Genomic DNA, 17,278 nt, shown 5'->3' with positions numbered 1-17,278 from the left:
AAGGTGTTGACCCCAGGATGCAGAGACGGGAGGCAAGGTTGAATTACAAAAATAAAAATATTCATCCATCCATCCATCTTCTTCCGCTTATCCGAGGTCGGGTCGCGGGGGCAGCAGCCTAAGCAGAGAAGCCCAGACTTCCCTCTCCCCAGCCACTTCGTCCAGCTCTTCCCGGGGGACCCCGAGGCGTTCCCAGGCCAGCCGGGAGACATAGTCTTCCCAACGTGTCCTGGGTCTTCCCCGTGGCCTCCTACCGGTCGGACCTGCCCTAAACACCTCCCTAGGGAGGCGTTCGGGTGGCATCCTGACCAGATGCCCGAACCACCTCATCTGGCTCCTCTCGAAGTGGAGGAGCAGCGGCTTTACTTTGAGCTCCCCCCTGATGGCAGAGCTTCTCACCCTATCTCTAAGGGAGAGCCCCGCCACACGGCGGAGGAAACTCATTTCGGCCGCTTGTACCCGTGATCTTGTCCTTTCGGTCATAACCCAAATCTCATAACCATAGGTGAGGATGGGAACGTAGATCAACCGGTAAATTGAGAGCTTTGCCTTCCGGCTCAGCTCCTTCTTCACTACAACGGATCGATACAATCTTGGGGCACTGGTCCAGAACACTAATAAAAGCCTGCAGTACGTTTTCACTGGTGACAAGGCTTGAGCAGAGCAGTCCCCACATCTGGGGTCCCCTCTAAGGTTTCTCATTGTAGCCCATTGGGTTGAGTTTTCCCTTGCCCTGATGTGGGATCTGAGCCGAGGATGTCTTTGTGGCTTGTGCAGCCTTTTGAGACACTCGTGATTCAGGGCTATATAAATGAACTTTGATTGATTGATCGATATTTATTAATAACTGTTTGCACTGGACTTATACTGTCTGTAAGTTGAAGTGGATTGGTAATTGATTTTTTTGCCTAATGGTCACAATAATTCATGAAGTTAAGCTCATGACGCAGCAAGTTGAATGATGCGGACATGTTTGTTACTGGATACTTTCTAACACGCTTCTGCCTTGGAGACATTGTATGTGTAAGTTGTTTGAATTGTATGCAACTATAATTATTTGATACAAATGTGCTGTTTTAGACTGCAATATTGTTAAAAAAAGGACACTTATGTCTAGCTTGTGTGCTATTGTGTGCTCAGCTCGTGTGTAGCTGCCAGCTCCTGGTAGCCTATATCCTACAATGTTTACATTTTGTAAATGACTTGACTAAAAGGCCCAACCTTGTGTGCTTATTGGAGCAGTGTTTTTCAACCTTTTCTGAGCCAAGGCACATTTTTTTCATTGAAAAAATCTCGAGGCACACCACCAGCAGAAAACATAAAAAAATGAAACTCAGCAGCCGATATTGACAGTAAAAAGTTGTTCTCGCAATTCAAACCATAACCAACCATGCATTACTATAGTTCTTGTCTCAAAGTAGGTGTACTGTCACGACCTGACACATCACGCCGTGACTTATTTGGAGTTTTTTGGTGTTTTCATTTGTGTTTTATTTTAATTCTTGTCTTCCGCTCCTATTTTGTTGTTGATTGTCATGTCATGTACGGATGTACTTTGTGGACGCCGTCTGCTGCTCCACACGCTGTAAGTCTTTGCTGTCGTCCAGCATTCTGTTTTTGTTTACTTGGCAGCCATTTCAGTTTTATCTTCGTTTTGCATAGCTATCCCTAAGCTTCCATGCCTTTTCTTAGCGGCACTTGGGTTTTGTTTATTTTTGGTTTAAGCATTAGATACCTTTTTACCTGCACACTGCTTCCCACTGTCGTCTGCATATTGTGATCACAACAAACCACGTTCCCGACATCTACAAAGCAATTAGCTTCCTGCTAATAGTATAACACTGTTACTCTGCCGATCTCCAGACAGCACAGATGCTCAACAACGGCACATTTGCGGATTATAATTACTGGTTTGCCAAAAATATTTTTAACCCAATTAGGTGAAATTACATGTTCTCCCACGGCACACCAGACAATATCTCACAGTACACGAGTGGTTGAAAAACACTGTATTGGAGGACATTTAGATGTTAACTGGCTGTCCTACTTAGCACAAGTAGACCGATTGGAATACCCTTATCCAGCACTGCCCACCAGAGGAGAATCTATACTGAGCTAAGAAGAAGCTGAACAAGCCACCTTTCAGTTGGGATTTGGGCCTAAGCAAGACGCGACAATCCTAGTGTGAGTACAGCAAGCATCCTAAGTACATGGCTTGTGTTACATCAGCTATGACATGAATGTAAGCGTTGCAGAGAGAAACAGTAGACAGGTGGGGGGGGGGGATGAGAAGGATAGACTTGAACTGTCTGAAGGACACAGCTACTGACCCGCAGATCTTTCCGAGGATTGCCTTTCAGTTTCAAAGCAAGGTCAGGCTGCTTATTTTACCTCAGTGTTTCTCACTAACCTGGCACACACACACACGTACACACACACACACACACACACACACACACACACACACACACACACACACACACACACACACACACACACACACACACACGCAGATGATAATAAACATCAGGCGTGCTTTGTGACTACACCAAGATCACACTGCTTCACACTTGTCATGAATTTCAATTACCGCAAGCGTCCACGCCGCATTATGATGACTATCCGGCCGTCAAACCGGTAAAATACCGCGCTTTGCGCCTATCTATTGTCACATACAGTATCTTAAAGGACTCAAAGCGTAACAAGCTGACAGTTGTTGTTGCTTGGTGGCTCATTAGTAGCCGCACTACATCTATGTCAACACGTTTACTGACAGTCACCGGGGGGACGCTGGGGAACGGGGGCCCTCCCGAGGGAGAAGGCAGCATCTGCGGACGAGACGCACCGACGGGCGCCGCCGTGCTCCTCGCGGATGATTGAGGGGAAAGACAACGACACACAATAACACACTGTCCTGTTCTAAATTGGAGGGGACCAAAATACTGAAATGTGTGCGTGCGTGTGTGTGTGTGTGTGCACATGCGTGTGCTCATGTGTGTGTGTGTGTGTGTGTGTGTGTGTGTGTGTGTTCCACGCTGACCTAATAATGAGTGAACAGGTCAATAGGATGTTAACGGCCCTGTGGGAACGTCTGGTGGTGCAGGGGACACTGAGCTGTGTTTGGTGTGTTGTAGCTCACCGCCATGCATGTACGAGAGACGGCACACAGAAGAAAAGTTATCATGTCGCTGATATTTGACTCTTTGGCTCATCCCCCCCCACACCCTACTGCGTCTTCACGTAGCTTGCCCCCCCTTTGACGGCGTCTTGTTAAATTTACAGCTCTTCCGTGGTGGGTGGCGCCAGACGTTTAATTCCCTTCCAAAACACGAAGGGGCAGTGTGTCCTGAAGAAGCAACTGCAGCTGTTGTTGACCTACTTACCTTCCTGTAAAGAGGCGATGACAGTCACAACATGGACATCTTTGTCTACACTGGAACTAATCATTCAGAATCGTCAGTTTATTTTGATAGACGTTTTACTTATAAACCAGGGGAAAATACCTTTGTGAAGATGTACGGTGCGACTTCTGAACGAGTCGCGGCAGAAGACACTGTAATTATTTGTAACGCTATACGGCACGTGGGACAAGAAAGAGCTATGATGTAATTGAAAATAAACAAAATTGTTCAATAACTATTATAACAACCTGCTAGTGTTGTCCCGATACCAATATTTTGGTACTGGTACCGGTACCAAAATATTTCAGTACTTTTTGGTACTTTTCTAAATAAAGAGGACCACAAAAAATGTCATTATTGGCTTTCATTTTAACAAAAAATCTTAGGGTACATTGCAAGTTTGTCCTTAAATAAAATAGTGAACATACAAGACAACTTGTCTTTTAGTTGTGCAAACAAAGGCTCCTAATTTAGCTGCTGACATATGCAGTAACATTTTGTGTCATTTATAATTCTATTATTTTGTCAACATTATTAAGGACAAGTGGAAGAAAATGAATTATTAATCTACTTGTTCATTAACTGTCATATTTGCCAACCCTTCCGGATTTTCCGGGAGACTCCCGAAATTCAGCGCCTCTCCCGAAAACCTCCCGGGACAAATTTTCTCCTGAAAATCTCCCGAAATTCAGGCGGAGCTGGAGGCCACGTCCCCTCCAGCTACATGCGGACCTGAGTGACGTGTCGACAGCCTGTTTTCACGTCCGCTTTCCCACAATATAAACAGCGTGCCTGCCCAATCATGTTATAACTGTAGAATGATCAAGGGCGAGGTCTTGGTTTCTTATGTGGGTTTATTGTTAGGCAGTTTCATTAACGTCCTCCCAGCGCGGCAACAACACACAACAACAGCAGTCACGTTTTCGTCTACCGTAAAGCAGTTCGTCTGCCGTAAACAGCAATGTTGTGACACTCTTAAACAGGACAATACTGCCATCTACTGTACATGCATATGTGACTATAACATCTAGGGCTTTTAGAGAGTGCAGAGCACAACTGCGCACACAACAAGGAGACGAAGCAGAATGCATCATCAGAGAGGGTGTTCAGCATGGTTAGAAAAATAGTGACAGAGAATAGAACAAGGATGGACAATTCAACCCTTAACTCAACAATGGGTAGATGAGTGTTATGTGTGTGTATATGTGTAAATAAATGAACACTGAAATTCAAGTATTTCTCTTATATATATATATATATATATATATATATATATATATATATATATAATAAAATAAATATATATAGCTAGAATTCACTGAAAGTCAAGTATTTCTTATATATATACAGGTAAAAGCCAGTAAATTAGAATATTTTGAAAAACTTGATTTATTTCAGTAATTGCATTCAAAAGGTGTAACTTGTACATTATATTTATTCATTGCACACAGACTGATGCATTCAAATGTTTATTTCATTTAATTTTGATGATTTGAAGTGGCAACAAATAAAAATCCAAAATTCCGTGTGTCACAAAATTAGAATATTACTTAAGGCTAATACAAAAAAGGGATTTTTAGAAATGTTGGCCAACTGAAAAGTATGAAATTGAAAAATATGAGCATGTACAATACTCAATACTTGGTTGGAGCTCCTTTTGCCTCAATTACTGCGTTAATGCGGGGTGGCATGGAGTCGATGAGTTTCTGGCACTGCTCAGGTGTTATGAGAGCCCAGGTTGCTCTGATAGTGGCCGTCAACTCTTCTGCGTTTTTGGGTCTGGCATTCTGCATCTTCCTTTTCACAATACCCCACAGATTTTCTATGGGGCTAAGGTCAGGGGAGTTGGCGGGCCAATTTAGAACAGAAATACCATGGTCCGTAAACCAGGCACGGGTAGATTTTGCGCTGTGTGCAGGCGCCAAGTCCTGTTGGAACTTGAAATCTCCATCTCCATAGAGCAGGTCAGCAGCAGGAAGCATGAAGTGCTCTAAAACTTGCTGGTAGACGGCTGCGTTGACCCTGGATCTCAGGAAACAGAGTGGACCGACACCAGCAGATGACATGGCACCCCAAACCATCACTGATGGTGGAAACTTTACACTAGACTTCAGGCAATGTGGATCCTGTGCCTCTCCTGTCTTCCTCCAGACTCTGGGACCTCGATTTCCAAAGGAAATGCAAAATTTGCATGGTTGGGTGATGGTTTGGGGTGCCATGTCATCTGCTGGTGTCGGTCCACTCTGTTTCCTGAGATCCAGGGTCAACGCAGCCGTCTACCAGCAAGTTTTAGAGCACTTCATGCTTCCTGCTGCTGACCTGCTCTATGGAGATGGAGATTTCAAGTTCCAACAGGACTTGGCGCCTGCACACAGCGCAAAATCTACCCGTGCCTGGTTTACGGACCATGGTATTTCTGTTCTAAATTGGCCCGCCAACTCCCCTGACCTTAGCCCCATAGAAAATCTGTGGGGTATTGTGAAAAGGAAGATGCAGAATGCCAGACCCAAAAACGCAGAAGAGTTGAAGGCCACTATCAGAGCAACCTGGGCTCTCATAACACCTGAGCAGTGCCAGAAACTCATCGACTCCATGCCACGCCGCATTAATGCAGTAATTGAGGCAAAAGGAGCTCCAACCAAGTATTGAGTATTGTACATGCTCATATTTTTCATTTTCATACTTTTCAGTTGGCCAACATTTCTAAAAATCCCTTTTTTGTATTAGCCTTAAGTAATATTCTAATTTTGTGACACACGGAATTTTGGATTTTCATTTGTTTCCACTTCAAATCATCAAAGTTAAATGAAATAAACATTTGAATGCATCAGTCTGTGTGCAATGAATAAATATAATGTACAAGTTACACCTTTTGAATGCAATTACTGAAATAAATCAAGTTTTTCAAAATATTCTAATTTACTGGCTTTTACCTGTATATATGAAATACTTGACTTGGTTAATTCTAGCTGTAAATATACTCCTCCTCTCTTAGCCACGCCCCAAACCACGCCCCCGCCCCACCCCCGACCACGACCCCCCCCCCCCCCACTTCCCGAAATCGGAGGTCTCAAGGTTGGTAAGTATGTTAACTGTTAATATCTGGTTATTTTCTGTTTCAACATGTTCTATCTACACTTCTGTTAAAATGTAACACTCACGTATTCTTCTGTTGTTGGATACTTTACATTAGTTTTGGATGATACCACAAATTTGGGTATCAATCCGATACCGAGTAGTTACAGGATCATACATTGGTCATATTCAAAGTCCTCATGTGTCCAGGGACATATTTCCTGAGTTTATAAACATAATCTAAATTGTTTTTAAATGAAAGATGTTGTGATGCTAAAAAATATCGTTGTAATCACAGTAGTATCGACTAAATAGCTCCTGTGCTTGGTATCATTATAGTAGATGTTAGGTTTAGATCCACTGTTTGTTTATATAGTAGCGTCCCAGAAGAGTTGGAGCTGTAGGGAATTCTGGGAATTTGTCCTGTAGTGTTTATGTTGTGTTGCGGTGCAAATATTCTCCCAAAATATGTTTGTCATTGTTGTTTAGTGTGGTTTCATTATATGGCACATGTTTATGACAGTGTTGGTGTTGTTCATACGGCCACCCTTAGTGTGACATGTATGGCTGTTGAGTAAGTATGGCCTTTATTCACATGTGATTAGTGTGTTTAAAGTTAAGATGTGCGCCTCAATGGTTGATGATTGGACATTATGAAATCTTATTTTGACTTTGTCAAATATAGACAAGTTTAAACACATCCACCATCATGACTCAAATGAGCTGTGGTGTGTAGTGTAGCATTTATAGTTATCCCTCGACGTACAGGGTTGATACCCTAAAGAAATGAGTGTCTTAAAACACCTTTTCCTGAGGGCGTGCAGAGACGACTGGTGGGGGACCAATACTTTTTACAGGCGGTATATTACCGAATATGATTCGTTAATATCACGGTACTAATACCGGTATACCGCACAACCCTACAGCCTGCTGGTGTTCATCTGTATGGTCTTGTGTTATTGAGGTTTGGCAATAAAAGTTACAAAGAGTGCCATACTTTGTGACTGTCTTCTGGACACTACAACAACACAATAAGCTGAAAAACTACACATTTAGTAATTGTTTTTAGAGCACATCGAGATATAAAGTACACAATATCCGTTTTCATGCAAATCTGTAATCACTGTAGCTGTATTTTCAATACAATAAATTGTACATTTCAAAGTCTGCTCTCCTGTGGTTGGGGACCCTCCTCTACAAAAACTGACCAGTCAGAGCTCTGTGGTCCACCGACGTGAAGTTAGGATTTTTGTGAGGTTGCGGGAAGGTACACGATGGCGTCGCATGCGCAAGGTACGTGACACGAGAGTATACAACAGGCTTTAGTCAAACAAAGCCGCTCGTCCAGTGAATAAGAAGAGCAAGTTTTGGATTATTCCTGCTCTCATTTCATGCAGAATTAATGTAAGATGAATTGTAAGGCGGGCAGCACGGTGTTACAGGGGTTCGTGTGTGTGCCTCACAAAACGAAGGTCCTGGGTTTGATGCTGGGTTCAATCCTGGGTTCTGTCCGGGTACTCCGGCTTCCTCCCACCTCCAAAAACATGCACCTTGGGATAGGTTGATTGGCAACACTAAATGATCCCTAGTTTGTGAATGTGAGTGTGAATGTTGTCTGTTTATCTGTGTTCACTCTGCGATGAGGTGGCGACTTGTCCAGGGTGTACCCCGCCTTCCGCCCGAATGCAGCTGAGACCGCGACCCCGAAAGGGATAAGCGGTAGAAAATGGATAGATGGATGGAACTGTAATGCTTTCGTATAGGACTATTCAACAGACAGCCCGGGAATGATATCATACTGGCCTCCTGAGATCAGTTCAAAACTTAGGAGACAAAAATTTTTGCAGCAAATTGCGAAAAAGACTCCAGTGCTCCTGTTGTGTAGAGGGACTTGGACCAGTCCAAACACATAAACAGATCCTTACATTGGCATTTTAACCTTGCCATCAACCACAGAACACTGGGGTCCAAACTTGTGATTTACATAACTGAGGTGTTCCTCAAGGCACTGAGCTGTAATGTAATCAACACTTCTTCTTCTGTTGTTTGATACTATACATTAGTTTTTGGCGATACTGCACTTTTGGATAGTGATCCAATACCAAATAGTTACAGGCCCAGTATTGGTCATCCTAATGACATTTTCATGATAATTAAATGATTTAATTGTTAATCACAAATGTAATCAGACAATATAAATTGATAATCTGAACAGATTTATAAATGGTTTCCTTATTCCCTTTTAGTACAGGTACACATAATATTGATAAATAAAGTCAATAGTGAAAAATAATTACACAAAAACAAAAACTTTATTGGATCTTATTTGAGTTTGTAAACAACAGCAAAAACAACAAAAAACGATTTACCGTTTAAAAAAAAAAATCCATCTATTCAGTGTAGTATTGACCTTATACTATATTATGCTTGATATCGTTATTGTCGATATTTGTATTGATCCGCTTACCACTGTTTAAATTGAAGAGCTCTACCTTAGTGGTTAGCTAAGCTTTTTTGTATCCTCTAACAGTGTGTACTGTAGTATGTTTAACTCTAATTGTTCTCAAATCCTCCAGTGATAAGCGTACATTTAAAAAACATTGTTTATTTTCTACCATGGAGACGAAGATTAGTGATTTAGAAGTTGCACTTTTGGGGCACAATAGCCGGCCGCGGGGAAGCTACATTGTGTTGAGGAGGCCTTCGTTCACTTCTCGCTGTCAAATTTGCAGGGCACTGCTAGAATGGGTCATCAACATGCATTATCACATTATGGCGATAGTATTAAAAGCTCTATCGTCAAACATATTCATCAAACATATTTATATAATTCATTTTGTACAGTTAATTTTCTATACCGCACACTATTAGACGTACGAAATACAAAACACAAAACCAGTGAAGTTGGCACGTTGTGTAAATCGTAAATAAAAACTGAATACAATGATTTGCAAATCCTTTTCAACTTATATTCAATTGAATAGACTGCAAAGACAAGATATTTAAAGTTCAAACTGAGAAACTTTTTTTTTTTTAATAATCATTAACATAAAACTTAAAGGCAGCACCACATTGCAAAAATGTTGGCACAGGGGCATTGTTACCACTGTGTTACATGACCTTTCCTTTTAACAACACTCAGTAAACGTTTGGGAACTAGGAGACCAATTTTTGTAGCTTTTCAGGTGGAATTATTTCCCATTCTTGCTTGATGTACAGCTTAAGTTGTTCAACAGTCCGGGGTCTCCGTTGTGGTATCTTACGCTTCATAATGCGCCACACATTTTCAATGGGAGACAGGTCTGGACTACAGGCAGGCCAGTCTAGTACCCACACTCTTTTACTACGAAGCCACGCTGTTGTAACACGTGCAGAATGTGGATTGGCATTGTCTTGCTGAAATAAGCAGGGGCGTCCATGGTAACGTTGCTTGGATGGCAACATATGTTGCTCCAAAACCTGTATGTACCTTTCAGCAATAATGGTGCCTTCACAGATGTGTAAGTTACCCATGCCTTGGGCACTAATACACCCCCATACCATCACAGATGCTGGCTTTTGAACTTTGCGTCTATAACAGTCCGGATGGTTCCTTTCCTCTTTGGTCCGGAAGACACGACGTCCACAGTTTTCAAAAACAATTTGAAATGTGGACTCGTCAGACCACAGAACACTTTTCCACTTTGCATCAGTCCATCTTAGATGAGCTCGGGCCCAGCGAAGCCGGCAGCATTTCTGGGTGTTGTTGATAAATGGCTTTGGCTTTGCATAGTAGAGTTTTAACTTGCACTTACAGATGTAGCGACAAACTGCAGTTACCGACAGTGGTTTTCTGAAGTGTTCCTGAGCCCATGTGGTGATATCCTTTACATACTGATGTCGGTTTTTAATGCAGTACCAACTGAGGGATCCAAGGTCACAGGCATTCAATGTTACGTGCAGTGATTTCTCCAGATTCTCTGAACCTTTTGATGATATTACAGAGCTCACGCATTTGTTGACAAAGTGGTGACCCTCGCCCCAGTCTTGTTTGTGAATGACTGAGTATTTCATAGAAGCTGCTTTTATACCCAATCATGGCACCCACCAGTTCCAAATTAGCCTGTTCACCTGTGAGATGTTCCAAATAAGTGTTTGATGAGCATTCCTCCACTTTCTCAGACTTTTTTGCCACTTGTGCCAGCTTTTTTCAAACATGTTGCAGGCATCACATTTCAAATGAGCTAATATTTGCAAAAAATAACAAAGTTTCTCAGTTCGATTGTTAAATATCTTGTATTTGCAGTCTATTCAATTGAATATAGGTTGAAAAGGATTTGCAAATCATTGTATTCTGTTTTTATTTACCAGTTACACAACGTGCCAACTTCACTGGTTTTGGGTTTTGTAATTTAAATCCAAATGAATCCATTACAGACAACTAAAAATATGAACACAAAACACATTTCATTGAGAAAAATAATAGTTACGCTTCTGTCTTATCTGATACTTGTTTATGTTGACAAATGTGCTGTTTTAGACTGCAATATTGTTCAGTGAAGGAACTTACTACGTATGTCTAGCTTGTGTGTTATTGTATACTCAGCTGTTGTGTAGCTGATAGCTCCTACCAAGCCGACTATGTTTCTCTTTTGTAATGACAAATAAAAGTGCGGCAGGACTGCTTGTAACGGACATTTTTACATGCAAGCCAATACTTGAAAACTTCAGTACATGTGACACCTGCTGGATGCACACATCGACACAAGCAACGTGTTGCTCTTTAGAAGAGTGTCTAGTTTCACACTGTTTTGTGTGCCAAGTGGATGAAAACAATTTCATGATGAGTCGACATTCCGAAGCTCCGCCTTTGCCATCTGATATTTAAATGTGCAGTAAACCGGAGGAGAGCTCTTCCCAGACCACCCGTGGAATCACAAGGGATTAGTCAAAGAGCACCAACTGGGTCAACAAGATGCAGGGCCAGTGCAGTTCTAGTCTGCTTCTCTATGCACACATGTCCACTTTCTCAAACGCCGACTGACAAGCCTGCTTATGCAATGACCCGCTTTCACATGCTTTCACACAAAATACTCAATTCCTCCTGATTTGTTTGTTCCAAAACAGGCGGCTTCCGAACGAGATATAAAGACATGAAAATATTTCTGTCAGCATGAACTTATAATAATTATAATGACAAGGGAAGGGCACTTGTCACATTTGAACCAATACGGTACCAAGTCACGGTGCTTTTGTGTGTGTTCGCTTATGTAATAAATGTTGTTTATTTTAAATAACTGGGCTGGCCAATTTCTATTTTTTGTTTTCTTACACTTCTGAGTCTCGTGAGCGAGTATTATATACTCGACTTTGCATGCAGTTTCAATTCCAAGACATTAGAGGGCAGTATAGTGCATGTGCCTCACAATCCGAAGGTTCTGGGTTCGATCCCCAGGCTCGGGGTCTTTCTGTGTGGAGTTTGCATGTTCTCCCCGTGACTGCGTGGGTTCCCTCCGGCTACTCCGGCTTCCCCCCACCTCCAATGACATGCACCTGGGGATAGGTTGATTGGCCACATTAAATTGGCCCTAGTGTGTGAATGTGAGTGTGAATGTTGTCTTTCTGTCTGTGTTGGCCCTGCAATAAGGTGGTGACTTGTCCAGGGTGTACCCCGCCTTCCGCCCACATGCAGCTGAGATAGGCTCCAGCACCCCCTGCGACCCCGAAAGGGACAAGCGGTTGAAAATGGATGGATGGATGGATAGAGGGCAGTAGTGTATAGACTACGGCAGAGTCTTGTACAAAGAGAGTATGGCCAACTAAACAATAGGCGCCATGTTTGGTGCTGTCACGCCAAATTTCTTCCCCATACAAAAACCTCCCTCCCCCCCCCCACAATTTTCCCTAACACTCCGCCTGGAATTTTTCGAAGCCTGCTGGTATTTGACATAAGTCCCCTGGGAAAGATAAGGACAAATGTCATTCAGTGACACCACCATTTTCAGGAGATTTGGATTCTATTGATCGCTGTCAATGACGTAAGAGAAAATGACGTAAGAGGAAATGACGTAAGAGGAAATGACCCCGGAAGTAAGTGGGGGGGGGGTTTGTAGGGGGAAGAAATTTGGCATGACAATACCTACAGTAGGACCTTGGCGGCTGTGCAATTGAATTGACCATGCAATTGAGTCGTTCTGATGTTAGTTTTCCTAACGAAATAAAACAAAATAATAATTCTAGATATAGTTGTAAATATACTCATATGTACAATAAAACATGTTTTTTTGTCATCAAAGTAGTATGTACATAATAATATTCATTTGGAGGCAATTTTGCGGCCGTTTTGGATGAACTCTACCACTATATTCATGCAGTGTTTAGTGACCAGCGGCTTTCTAACACTCTCCCGCCGGTTAAATGTACGTCAGAAAATTCACAACGACCAAAAATAAACATATTGCCTTTGCAAATATGGAGAAATTATGACTTTTGTGTGGAGTATGTCAACTGTGGTGTCTACCTCCAATGTATTGTTTGTAATCACTGTGTTGTATACAGTAAGCCTGTGCTTTCACTTTTGCTTTTTTAAACATTTTTCATAGGTTTTGCTTTGGCAGGTCATGGCTTCCTGATTTCATTATCACCATATTAACTTGAATACTGAACTATTGCGGCCTTTTACTGCAATATGTATTCGTTTTGTTTAGGGCTGCAACTAACGATTAATTTGATAATCGATTAATCTGCCGATTATTACTTCGATTAATCAATTAATAATCGGATAAAAGAGACAAACTACATTTCTATCCATTCCAGTATTTTATTGGGGAAAAAACCCTGCATACTGGCGCCATGTTCTTTCAACTTGCCAAATAAAACAAAGAAAAGGTTACAAAAATGCACACTTTTGACACCCCTTGCTATAGATAATAAAAAATTAAATCTGATAAATGTATCGATAACTACTTGGTATCAGATTGATACCCAAATTTGTGGTATCATCCAAAACTAATGTATAGTATCAAACAACAGAAGAATAAGTGATTTTTACATTTTAACAGAAGTGTAGATAGAACATGATTAATAATTAATTGTCTACCACTTGTCCTTAATGATTTTGACAAAATAATAACATGGAAAATGACACAATATGTAACTGCATACGTCAGCGGCTAAGTTAGGAACCTTTGTTTGCTTACTTACTGATAAAAGACAAGTTGTCTTGTATATGTTCACTATTTTATTTAAGAACAAACTTGCAATAATAGACATATGTTTAATGTACCTTAAGATTTTTTGCTAAAATAAATCCAATAATACAATTTTTTGTGGTCCCCTTTATTTAGAAAAGTACCGAAAAGTATCTAATTAATTTTGGTACTGGTACCAAAATATTGGTATCGTGACAACACTACTTCCTAGTAGCATTCTATCTTCCGGTTTCATCCTATTTCGTGTTTTCTTTGTAGTGCATATGTTTTGGGGTTTGTGTGTGTTTTGGACGCTGTTGTGCGTTTGCCCCTGTTGGCCACTGTACTAGAAAGAAACAAAATATAACAAACTGAACAACACAAACAAGACAGGAAGTATTTCTTGCATTATGCATTTTTGCTTGGTAATCAAACACAGCTGCAGTCTCGAAAGTATTTTTCTGTGGGATTATACAGGGCACCTCCACAAGCATTAAAAACCACCGTAGACGATGACCTATGGAAGCGTGCAAAACAATGCCACAAACTACAAACCCCGTTTCCATATGAGTTGGGAAATTGTGTTATATGTAAATATAAACGTAATACAATGATTTGCAAATCATTTTCAACCCATATTCAGTTGAATAAGCTACAAAGACAACATATTTGATGTTCAAACTGATAAACATTTTTTTCTTTGCAAATAATCATTAACTTTAGAATTTGATGCCAGCAACACGTGACAAAAAAGTTGGGAAAGGTGGCAATAAATACTGATAAAGTTGAGGAATGCTCATCAAACACTTATTTGGAACATCCCACAGGTGAACAGGCAGATTGTGAACAGGTGGGTGCCATGATTGGGTATAAAAGTAGATTCCATGAAATGCTCAGTCATTCACAAACAAGGATGGGGCGAGAGTCACCACTTTGTCAACAAATGCGTGAGCAAATTTTTGAACAGTTTAAGAAAAACCTTTCTCAACCACCTATTGCAAGGAATTTAGGGATTTCACCATTTACGATCCGTAATATCATCAAAGGGTTCAGAGAATCTGGAGAAATGACTGCACGTAAGCAGCTAAGCCACAGGCTGTACTGCATCAACAAGCGACATCAGTGTGTAAAGGATATCACCACATGGGCTCAGGAACACTTCAGAAACCCACTGTCAGTAACTACAGTTGGTCGCTACATCTGTAAGTGCAAGTTAAAACTCTCCTATGCAAGGCGAAAACTGTTTATCAACAACACCCAGAAACGCCGTCGGCTTAGCTGGGCCTGAGCTCATCTAAGATGGACTGATACAAAGTGGAAAAGTGTTCTGTGGTCTGACGAGTCCACATTTCAAATTGTTTTTGGAAACTGTGGACATTGTCTCCTCCGGAACAAAGAGGAAAAGAACCATCCGGATTGTTATAGGCGCAAAGTGTAAAAGGCAACATCTGTGATGGTATGGGGGTGTATTAGTGCCCAAGACATGGGTAACTTACACATCTGTGAAGGCGCCATTAATGCTGAAAAGTACATACAGGTTTTGGAGCAACATATGTTGCCATCCAAGCAACGTTACCATGGACGCCCCTGCTTATTTCAGCAAGACAATGCCAAGCCAGGTGTTACATCAACGTGGCTTCATAGTAAAAGAGTGCGGGTACTAGACTGGCCTGCCTGTAGTCCAGGCCTGTCTCCCATTGAAAATGTGTGGCGCATTATGAAGCCTAAATTACCACAACGGAAACCCCCGGACTGTTGAACAACTTAAGCTGTACATCAAGCAAGAATGGGAAATAATTCCACCTGAGAAGCTTAAAAAATGTGTCTCCTCAGTTCCCAAACGTTTAATGAGTGTTGTTAAAAGGAAAGTTCATGTAACACAGTGGTGAACATGCCCTTTCCCAACTACTTTGGCACGTGTTGCAGCCATAAAATTCTAAGTTAATTATTACTTGCAAAAAAAAAATAAAGTTTATGAGTTTGAACACCAAATATCTTGTCTTTGTAGTGCATTCAATTGAATATGGGTTGAAAAGGATTTGCAAATCATTGTGTTCCGTTTATATTTACATCTAACACAATTTCCCAACTCATATGGAAACGGGGTTTGTAGTCATGACTGGCAATAGCGCTAAGAAGACACTGCCGTAGTTTGGTAACACTTTGCCTTCCCGGTTTAGTACGTGAGCAGGGGTGTCCGAAAGCGGACTCTGTTTTTTATGGGCTTGAGACACATTGCAGTAAAAACTAATAGAGCAAAGTGTCGTATTATAACAGGAAAATGAGTGACAGATGATGCTGGTGACCCTGCAGACGAGAAATTATGCAGAGTGAGAGAGACTCCACGTTGTGGTACAAGAATCGTCAATCAGGCGCAGTTTAATCTCTCCGACACGCTGAAGGACAAAAGCAGAATGTTTACTGAGATGCCGGAGACGACTGTTTAAAATGTCCGCCGTAATCCAGTCCTAATCACTCTTGTCTTTATTTTGCACGGAGGTCAAGTGTTTGTTTTTTTTCAGTTATTTTGTTAATGAATGATCCACTCATCACAATAACATTGCCGGCGCTTCTTTAACCTTGCAGCAATAAAGTTGTGGCACAGGTGTGCTGTGTGTTGCGTTGTGTGTCTTTGCAGATGTGTGTTTGCCAAGCTGCAGTCGGCGTGGAATGTGACAACCGTGCCAGCACTGATTGCAGTTCAAAGGTTACAGTGTGGTGTGACTTGCAAAGGGTCCTCCTCTGTGTAACTCGCACCCGCTTCCTCCTCCCCAAAACGCTCTCGCTTGGCGTGACCTCTGAGGAGTCACTCTGGGTGAAACTCAGGAGGGGTTAAAGGTCAAAAGTGCGAAGGTTACCTTGAGAAAAAACAGAGTTTCAATCGTAACCTTGTTCCGTTGCACACCCTTTACCCTCCACTGTTTTATTTACCTCAGTAAAGTACTCAGGAAAAATAAAATATGCAGATGGAAAGATTCATAACAATATTAATAATTATCTGACCCAGAAACCTCAAAGTCAACTCCCGCCTTAATATCAAAGTACAGTCTGGTGTATTTTAAACAGAGGAAGTCACGTAAGCATCAGGAAAAGTAGAAGAGTTATTAATAAATCAACTCTGCTTCTTTCTACTCCTTTTCAAATATGATGCATTGTGTGACTCGACTGTAAACATGTAACATAACTTGTGAAACATATTTGAAATAAACAATCATTGTTATTATTTAGATCAATGTATCATTAAATGTATAGTTAAAATACAATAATAATAATATTAATAATAATAATAGTGAAAATACTGATTATTCAAGTATAGTCGCAATAATAACATAGTCACATATATTTTACAATATCATTGCTAATTTATTATTGTTATTGTTATTGTTGTTGCTGTTATTCATATTATTATTTAAATCTATTAATGTATCATTACATTTATAGTATGATAGTAAAATATAAAATATTTAGTAGTAAAATATATATTATAAGGAAAATAATGAAAAATAATAATACTAGTAATAATAGTAATAATAATAACCTTATTAAATATTATTATTATTTTTTATAAGAGTAATCATTTAATAATGCAAAATAATATTGAATTATCTTCTATTACTGTATAGGGTAAATTTG

The sequence above is a fragment of the Nerophis lumbriciformis genome, linkage group LG09, assembly GCF_033978685.3.
Source record: "Nerophis lumbriciformis linkage group LG09, RoL_Nlum_v2.1, whole genome shotgun sequence".
Classification (NCBI taxonomy): Eukaryota; Metazoa; Chordata; class Actinopteri; order Syngnathiformes; family Syngnathidae; genus Nerophis; species Nerophis lumbriciformis.
Note: the sequence above shows the minus strand (reverse complement) of the source record.